This window comes from Macaca mulatta, chromosome 7, assembly GCF_049350105.2.
Source record: "Macaca mulatta isolate MMU2019108-1 chromosome 7, T2T-MMU8v2.0, whole genome shotgun sequence".
Classification (NCBI taxonomy): Eukaryota; Metazoa; Chordata; class Mammalia; order Primates; family Cercopithecidae; genus Macaca; species Macaca mulatta.
The window spans coordinates 134,978,441-134,987,105 of NC_133412.1; the positions used below are offsets into that span (position 1 = coordinate 134,978,441).

General features: G+C 36.9%; 1 pseudogene; it reads left to right on the plus strand.

The window, feature by feature from the left end:
• The first annotated feature begins 2,586 nt into the window (after positions 1-2,586).
• LOC144329786 (adenylyltransferase and sulfurtransferase MOCS3-like) lies at positions 2,587-4,082 on the plus strand (annotated as a pseudogene).
• Positions 4,083-8,665: the final 4,583 nt, after the last annotated feature.

Below are 8,665 nucleotides of genomic sequence, written 5' to 3' on the forward strand. Positions count from 1 at the left end.
TGGAAAAATAGTGCTGACAGACTTGCTTGATGTAGGGTTGCTACAAACTTGAAATTTGTAAAAAAAAAAACAAAACACACACACACACACACGTACAGTATCTGCAAAGCACAATAAAATGAAGTGCAATAAAGTGAGGTATGTGTGCTTTATTGTTATATTCTTATAGCTTTATTAAAGTATAATTTGCATGCAAAAGTTCACCAGTTTTAAGTGTACCATCCTATAACTTTTGACAAATGTATAGTTTTGAAACTACCACCACGTTCATCTTGTAGAACATTTCTCTCATGCCAAAAATTTCCCTTGTCCCCTTGTGCAGTCAATCTCCTCTCCCACTTCCCGGACCCTGGAAACCAGTGATCGGCTTTCCATCATGATAGTTTTGTCTTCTCTAAAATTTTATATAGATAGGATCATATCATATGTCATCTTTTGTGTCTGGCTTCTTTCACTTAACATAATGCTTTGGAGATTCATCATTGTTCTTGTGTGCATCAATGTTTATTTCCTTTTAAAGAGTAGACATATTTTAGAGTAGTTTTAGGTTCACACTAAAATTAAAGGGGAGGTGCAGGGATTTCCCACCTACACCTTGCCCCTACACATGCACAGCCTTCTTCATTATCAGCCTCTCCCACTAGACTGATAACATTTGTTACCACTGATGAACCTATCCTGGCATATCGTCATCATCCGGAGTCCAAAGTTCACATTAAGGTTCACTCTTGGTGTTGTACATCCTCTGAGTTTGGACAAATGTATAGTGACATGCATTCATCATTATAGTATCATACAGAGTAGTTTCACTGCCCTAAACATCTTCTGTGTTCTGCCCATTCATCCTTCTACCCTTTCTAACCTCTGGCAGTCACTGGTAGTTTTACTGTCTCCACAGTTTTTGTCTTTTCCATAATATTATATGGTTGGAGTCATACAGTATGTAGCCTTTTCAGGTTGGCTTCTTTCACTTTGTAATATGCATTTAAATTTCCTCTGTGGCTTGTCATGGGTTGATAGCTTATTTCTTTTTAGCACTGAATAATGTTCTGTTGTCTGGATTCACCACAGTTTGTTTATCCATTTACCTATTGAAGGATGTCTTGGTTGCTTCCAAGTTTTGGCAATTATGAATAAAGCTGCTATAAACATTCATGTGCAGTTTTTTTGTGTGTGTGCGTGTGGACATATATTTTCAACTCCTTTGGGTAAATACTAAGGAGTTGTATTTTCAACTCCTTTGGGTAAATACTAATGTTGCCCAGGCTGGTCTCAAACTCCTGGGCTCAAGCAGTCTGCCCACGTCGGCCTCCCAAAGTGCTGGGATTACAGGTGTGGGTCACCACGCCCAGCCTGTTTGATAGAATTCTTAACATAGGCATATTTTAGAGATACTGGGGATTCAGTTCCCGCCTATTGCAATAAAGCAAGTATCTCAATAAAGTGAGTCATACAAATGTTTTGGTTTCCTAGTGAATATAAAAGTTATGTTTACACTATGCTATAGTGTGAAGGAGAATGAGTGCTGGATCATATGGTAACAGTGTGTTTAGTTTGGTAAGAAACTTCCAAACTGTCTCCCAAAGGAGACACACACATTCTCCCAAAGGAGAATCACATTCTGCATTCCCACCAGCAGTGAACGAGAGCATTCTCTCAAGCATTTGGTGTTGTCAGTGTTCTGGGTTTTGGCTATTCTTATACATGTGTATCTTGTTGTTTTCATTTGCCTTTCCCTGACAACATATAATCTGGAACATCTTTTTACATGCTTGTTTGCCATCTGTGCCTCTTCTTTGGCAAGGTGTTTGTAAAGTTCTTTGGCCCATTTTTCAATCAGGTTGTTTGTGTTCTTACTGTTGAATTTTAAGAGTTCTTTGTGTATTTTGGATAACAGTTCTTTATCAGATAGTTTTTTGCAAATATTTTATTCCAGTCTATGGCGTATGTTCTCATTCACTTGACTTTATCTTTCACAGAGCAGAAATATTTAATTTTAATAAAGTCCAACTTATCAACTCTTTCTTTTGTGGATTGTGCCTTTGGTGCTGCATCTAAAAAATCACCACCAAATTCAGACCATCTAGATTTTCTCCTGTGTTATCTTCTAGGGGTTTTGTAGTTTAGTGTTTTACATTTAAGGCTGTGATCCATTTTGAGTTAATTTTTGTGAAGGGTGAAATGTCTGTCTAGATTCATTTTTTTTTGCATATTAATGCCTGGTTGTTCCAGCACCAACTGTTGAAAAGATTATCTTTGCTCCATTGTATTGCCTTTGCTCCTTTGTCAAAAATCAGTTGACTGTATGTATGTGGGTCTAATTCTTGGCTCTCTGTTTTATTCCATTGATCAATTTATTCTTTCACCAATGCTACATTGTCTGCAGTTTTGTGGCATGTCTTGAAGTTGGGTGGTATCAGTCCTCCAACTTTGTTCTTCAATACTGCGTGGACTATTCTGGTAATTTGTTCTTTTTTATGTGGAGGAATATACTTTTGTATGAATAGACCACAATTTGTTTATCCATTCACCAACTAGTAGACTTGGGGTTGTTTCAAATTTTTGACTATTATGAATAAAACTGTTATGACCTGGGAGGAGGTACTCCCCTTACAGACTGAAGTTGTCCAATGTGAGGAGGAATTGAATTCCCTGAAACAGAAGCTGGCGGCGGCCCTTTTGGCGGAGCAGGAACCGCAGCCAGAACGAGTGGTTCCGGTGTCGCCGCTACCGCGGAAGTCGGCTCTGTCCCGAGATGAGATTCTGCGCTATAGCCGGCAGCCAGTGCTGTCAGAGCTGGGCGTGCACGGACACGTGCTAGTCGTGCGCTGCGGTGGGCTCCGCTGTCCACTGGCGCAGTACTTGGCAGCGGCCGGCGTGGGCCGCTTTGGCCTTGAGGACTATAACGTGGTAGAGATGAGCAACCTGGCCCACCAAGTGCTACATGGCGAGGCACTGGCTGGACAGGCCAAGGCCGCTTCGGCCGCCGCCTCGCTGCGCTGCCTCAGTTTGGCGGTGGAATGAGTGTGGTACACTTAGGCCCTTATGCCAGCCACTACCCTAGACCCGGTCCGCCGATATGATGTGGTGGCCGAGTTCTCGGACAACGTGCCCGCTCGCTATCTGGTTAATGACGCATGTGTGCCGGCGGGTTGGCCCCTAGTGTCTGCAGTGCCTTGCGCTTCGACGGCCAAATCACAGTCTACCATTATGACGGTGGGCCTTGCTATCGCTGCATATTCCCCCAGCCACCCCCAGCGGAGACAGTGACCAGCTGCGCGGACCGCGGGATGCTGCGTGTGGTAACTGGGGTCCCGGGCTGCCTGCAGGCCTTAGAAGTGCTGAACATCGCTGCGAATCTCGGCCCCTCTCACAGTGGCAGCCTGTTGCTCTTTGATGCCCTGAGAGGGCATTTCTGCTGTATTCGGCTGCGGAGCCGCTGGCTCGACTGTGCAGCTTGCGGGAAATGGCCCGCTGTGACTGCTCTGCTGGACTATAAAGCCTTCTGTGGCTCCTCAGCCACCAATAAATGCCACTCCCTACAGTTACTGAGCCCAGAGGGGAGTATTTCTGTCACCGACTATAAGTGACTTCTGGATTCTGGGGCACCCCACCTGTTGCTGGACATCAGGCCTCAGATGGAGGAGAACATCTGTCATTTGTCTCATGCCCTACACATCCCTCTAAAATATTTGGAACACAGGGATGCGGAGAGCCTGAAGCTCTTAAGAGAAGAAGTCTGGGAAGGGAAGCAGGGCACACAAGAAGGGGCTGCTGTCCCCATTTATGTGATTTACAGACTGGGAAATGAATCACAGAAAGCCGTGAAGATCCTCCAGGCCTCATCAGCAGCTCAAGAGTTAGACTCTTTAACAGTTTGGAATATTGTGGGGGACCTCATGGCCTGGGCTGCCCAAAACGATGGAACACTTCCACAGTACGAAGGTGACTGGTACAGTCTGATGGGAAAGAAGTGTATGGCTGTAATACCGCAAAGATATATTTATTTGCGTTTTTCGGTAATATACATAGGAGCTGGAGATTCTACAGTATCTGTGAATACATGGACTCCTTTTTTATAAGGAGTTTTAAAAATTATTTTGTGCTGGGTGACTTGTTAATGGATTTAACTGTTTCTGGGAACCATCATTTTTTTTCAGCACATGGAGGGTGTCTTGAACATGTGAGATGTAACGTGACAGGATTTTGTGTTTTAAACTACAGATCATTTACCTGTCCTTATTTTCTACCTCCCGCAGTCAAAATGCTTTCTAAATCATTTTATACCTGGAATTAAGGTGCAGTAAACTTAGAATTATGAAATTGATCACAGATTATATACTTATGATCAGTTTACTGTTTAGTTAAGAAATTCTTGAATCTTATTAATATTTCAGATGATAGACTACATCTTACAGAAATACATGTTTAAAATGTAAATTGCTTTAATTATTCAGAAAGTGGGTCGTTCTATTTGGCATTTTGAAGTAGTATCAAAATGAGATCTTTAAAGTTTACCAAAATAAAGGAAACCACCTTTTTAGTCTGAAAAAAAAAACTATTATGAATCCTCATGTATAAGTATTTGTGTGGATATATGCTTTAATTTTTCTTGGGTAAATACCTAGGAGTTGACTTGCTAGGTTATATGGTAGATGGGTACACATTTAGCTCTACAAAAAATGGCCAAGAAAGGAAGAGTGGGGTCGGGAGAAAGGAAAAAATAGTTGCCAAAATGTTTTCCATAGTGGCTGTACCATTTTGTATTCTCTCCAGCAATGTATGACATTTCCAGTTGTTTTACATCCTCTATTATACTTGATATCATCAATTTTTATTTTTGTCATTCTCATGGTTATAAGAAGATATCTCATGTTGGTTTTAATTTGCATTTTTCCAGTGACTAATGATATTGACCATCTTCTCATATGCTTATTTGCCATCTGTACCTCTTCTTTGGTAATGTATGTGTTCAAATCTTTTGTTCATTTAAAAATTATGTTTGTCTTATTATTGCATTATGAGGGTTCTTTAATGTGCATATGAGTTGTCAGATACATGTTTTACAAATATTCTCCTGTAGTCTGTGGCTTGCCTTTTAATTTTTCTAACAGCATGCTTTAGAGAGTAAAAATTTTAAATTTTGATAAAATCCAATTATTGTTTTTTCTTTTATATTTAGTGCCTTCTGTGTTCTACATAAAAAATCTTTGCCTAATCCAGAGTCAAAATAATTTTCTCCGATGTTTTTTCCTAGAAGTTTTATAGTTTTAGATGTTATATTTAGATCTGTGATGCATTTTATATTTTTGCTTATGTTGTGAGCTAAGGGTCTAGGCTCATTTTTTTTCATAAGCACATGTAATCATTTTAATAGCACTTGTTGAAGATTATCCTTTCTCGGTCGCATTACCTAGGCATTTTTCTTGAAAATTATTTATATATGTTTGAGATTATTTCTGGAGTCTCTTTTCTCTTTTGTTGATCTATATGTATATCTTTATGCTAATGTCATACTGCTTTGATTACTGTAGCTTTTTATATAATAAGTGTTGAAATCAGGTAGTGTAAATCCTTCCACTTTTTCTTTTTTTTCAATCCTGTTTTGGGTAATCTAGGTCATTTTATTTCCATGTAAATTTTAGAATTAACTCACCATTTTCTATGAATAAATTCTCCCTGGATTTTCTTGTTTGTACATTAACATTTGTTGAGAAAAAGACATAAATGGCATATACGTTGAAAAGGAGGAAGTAAAACTCTTTATTTGCTGATTTGACCTCACAGTGACTCATTTCCTCATGTGGCTTGTGAGAATTTTGCTAGTTTGTTTTCAGTGAATTTCCCCATACCCTGCATCCAGAAGACCCATATGCTCTGAACTATGAATTGGAATCTACATAAAAGCTACTAGAATTAATAAGTGAGTCTAAAAAGATGCAAGGGAAAATATACAAAAATTGTTTTTCTATATACTAGCAGTTAACTTAAAACAATATTATTTATAATGAAAATACATTACTATTTATAGTAAAAAAATACTATTTACATCAGCATAAAAAATATGAAAGACGTAAGAAGTGATTTAACAAGTTTGTACTGTTGAATAGGATGACCTTGCTCCCAGTCTTGGGGAAAAGCATTTAGTCTTTTACCATTAAGTCTGCTGTTGCTTGTAGATTTTTCATAGATGCTCTTTATGAAGTTGAGGCAGTTTCCTTCTACTCCTAGTTTGCTGAAAGTTTTGATCAAAAATAGATGTTGAATTTTGCCAAGTGCTTTTTCTGCATCTGTCAAGAAGATCATATGGTTTTCTTTAACTAGTCTGTTAATATGTTGAATTACATTGAGTTTTGAATGTTGAATCAGTCTTGTATTATTGGGATAAACTCCACTTGGTCTTATGTATACATTTTGGTATATTTTGTCTTCATTTTTATTCATTTCAAAACATTTAAAAATTTCCCTTTTGACTTCTTTCAATCATGGGATATTTATAAGTATGTTCTTTAGTTTCCAAATATTTGGGGGAACTGTCTAGAAACTTTTTTATTATTGATTTCTTATTTAACTCTCTTTCAATAACATTTGTATGAGATGATTCCTTTTAAATGTGTTGTTTTGTTGCCCAGATTATGGTCTGGGTAAATGTCCCATGTTCACTTTATAAGAATATGTATTTTGCTTTTGTTGGTTGTTCTACAAATGCTGATTAATTTTATTGATAGTGTTTTTCTAGTGTTTTAAATCCTTACTGAATTTCTGTCTACTTTTTCTATCAATTATTGAAGTTCTGGCATTAAAATATCCAACAATACTTATGAATTAATCTATACATTTATCCTTCTAATTACATCAGCATTTGCTTTGTGCATTTTGAAGTTTTTTTATTATCTGAATAAACATTCAAGATTGCTATGTACTCCTGATGACCTGTTCCCTTTATCATTATGGCATGATCCTTTTCTTTGGTAATATTTTATTCTGAAATTTAACCTTAGTATAGCCCCTCAGCTTTATTTGGTTAGTTTTAGTGTGGTTTATCTTTTTTCTATCCTTTTTACTTGTAATAATTCTGTCTTGTTACTTAAAGTGTATTTCTTGTAGATAGCATACATAGTTCAGTATTGTTCTTTTATCCAATTTTATATCTGTTTTTTTCGTTGGTGAGTTTAGACCATTTCCATTTAAGGTTGGATTTAAACCTACCATTTTATTATTTGTTTTCTATTTGTCTTCTACCTGTTCTTTGTTTTTGTTTTTGTTTTTGTTTTTTTGCTTTGTTTCTACCTTCTTTTGGATTAAATGAAAATTTATTAATATTATGTTTTAGGTTTTTTTTTTTGGCTTATTAGCTCTACTTTTTTTGTTGTTTAATGGTTGCTCTAGAGTTTACAGTATAACTTTTAAATTTATCATCATCTACTTTCAAATAATATTACAGTGATTCCCACATATTTTAAGAACCTTAAAATTGTATAGTTCTATTTCTTTTCTCTTGGTCTTTGTGTTGTTGTCTTACATTTTACTGCCACATGTGTTATACACCCAACTGCTATGGACTGAATATTTGTATCCCTCCACAGCTCACCTGTTGAAGCCAAATGCCCAGTGTGATGGCATTTGTAGGTGAAAGCTATGGGAGATAATTAGGTCAAGAGAATGGATCCCTCATGAAGGAATGGATCCTTCCCTTATGGGAAACCCATAAGGATTAGGGTCCTTATGAGAGACATGAGAAAGTTTACTTTCTCTTTTTTTGCTCTCTGCCAGAAGATGGCTATCTGCAATCCTGGGAGCCGGCTCTAACCAGACACATCTTCCAGTGCCTTCAGCTTGGACTTCCCACCCCACAGAACTGTGAGAAATAAATATTTGTTGTTTAAGCCACCAAGTCTGCTAATTTGTTATAGAAGCCCAAATTGATCAAGACACACAACAATATGTTATTATCTTTGTTTTAGAAGTTATCTTCCAAAGTATACTAAAAATAAGAAAAAATTTATATCTACTCACTCTTTTACCATTTCTGATGCTCTTCATCCCTTTGTGTAGATACAAATTGCCATCTGGTATTATTTGCCTTCTACTGAAGGACTTCCTTTACTATGTGCAGTGATGCTCATGATATATTCTTTTAGCTTTTGTATGTCTGAAAAAGTATTTACTTTTATTTTTGAAGGATATTTTTGCTAGGTATAGAATTCTAGTTTGTCAGCTATTTTGTTAATTGCTTTAAATATGTTGTTCCACTGTCTTTTGACTTGCATTGTTTCTGATAAGAAATATATTGTCATTCTTATTGCTGTTCCTTTGTATGTAATGTGATGTCTTTTTTTTTTCCTGCCTACTTTTCAATTTTTCTTTGTCACTGTTTGTTTAGAAACCTGATGATGATGTACCTTAGTTTGGTGTTCTTACTGTTTCTGCTTGGGGTTTGCCAAACTCCTTGGATATATGTGTTTATAATTTTCTTCATATCGGTAAAATTTTTTGGCCAATTGTTTCTTCAAATATTTTTGCTATACTTCCTTTCTCTGAGACTCCAGTTATATGTATAGTAGGCCACATGATGTTGTCTTCTTTTGAATTTTTCTTAAAAGTCTTTTTTCTCTGTGTGTTTTATTTTGTTTAGGTTTTATTGCAATGTCTTCATGTCCCTAAA